The sequence below is a fragment of the Panicum virgatum genome, chromosome 1K, assembly GCF_016808335.1.
Source record: "Panicum virgatum strain AP13 chromosome 1K, P.virgatum_v5, whole genome shotgun sequence".
Classification (NCBI taxonomy): Eukaryota; Viridiplantae; Streptophyta; class Magnoliopsida; order Poales; family Poaceae; genus Panicum; species Panicum virgatum.
In genome coordinates this window covers 16,082,161-16,083,023 of record NC_053136.1, presented here as the reverse complement: position 1 = coordinate 16,083,023, position 863 = coordinate 16,082,161, and the positions used below count along the sequence as shown (strand labels likewise).

General features: G+C 50.8%; 1 non-coding gene across 1 annotated transcript; it reads right to left on the bottom strand.

Annotated features, from left to right (window-relative positions):
* Window positions 1-524: 524 nt before the first annotated feature.
* LOC120658526 lies at window positions 525-631 on the bottom strand. The gene has a single exon (XR_005668724.1). It is a non-coding gene; the product is annotated as a small nucleolar RNA R71 (small nucleolar RNA).
* Between the last annotated feature and the right edge of the window lie 232 nt (window positions 632-863).

The following is an 863-nucleotide window of genomic DNA, read 5'->3' as shown; positions in this document are numbered from 1 at the left end:
TTGTTGCAGAGCAGTGCATGACCGGTTTCCACCTACCAAGTAACTTCAATCCGAATCCAGAAAGAATTGGGAGAATTGTGAGACGCCGCGTCGTCCCACCTTAGAAAAGACTCAGTTTGCCCATCAGTTTGCCTTCCAGTTCAGCCGCATCACCCATGGCTCAGAAGTCTCTTTGTCAGTTCTCAGCCCCGTCCAATAGCCACATGCCCGCTGGATTGAACCAAGAACAAGCCGGCAATGACAGCTTTGAGCTGAAAATTGGATTGGTGAACATAGTTCAAACAAGTCCGTTCTGTGGAAAGGCATACGAGGATGCCAATGCCCATCTCCAGAACTTCCTGGAGGTGAGTAACAACATCAACCCCAAGGGTACTACGATGGATGTCGTCCGCCTTCGGCTATTCCCGTTCTCACTACTCGGGAAGGCCAAGATGTGGTTTTACTCCAATAAAGAGGCTTTCAACACATGGGAAGCTTGTTCAAATGCATTCCTGACCAAGTATTTTTCGGTGGACAAGACCAATGCCCTCCGGAACAAAATCTCCGGTATCCAGCAATTACCGGATGAGACCATCCCAGAGGCCTGGGAGCGTCTACAGGAATACATTCAAGCATGCCCACACCACGGCATGGAGGAAAGGCTGATCATCTAGAACTACTTCCATGGCCTGAATCAGCAAGCCAAGGACCACGTAGATGCAGCAGCGGGTTGTTCCTTCCTCTCTCTCGATGTTGCGGGAGCGAAGACGCTTATTGACAAGATAGCCTCCAATCAGAGTTGGAGAGGTGACAAGCAGCCAGCCCATCCAAGGGGCGTGCATCAGATCGACAGCGTCGATATGCTGGCTGTCGAGATGGATCTT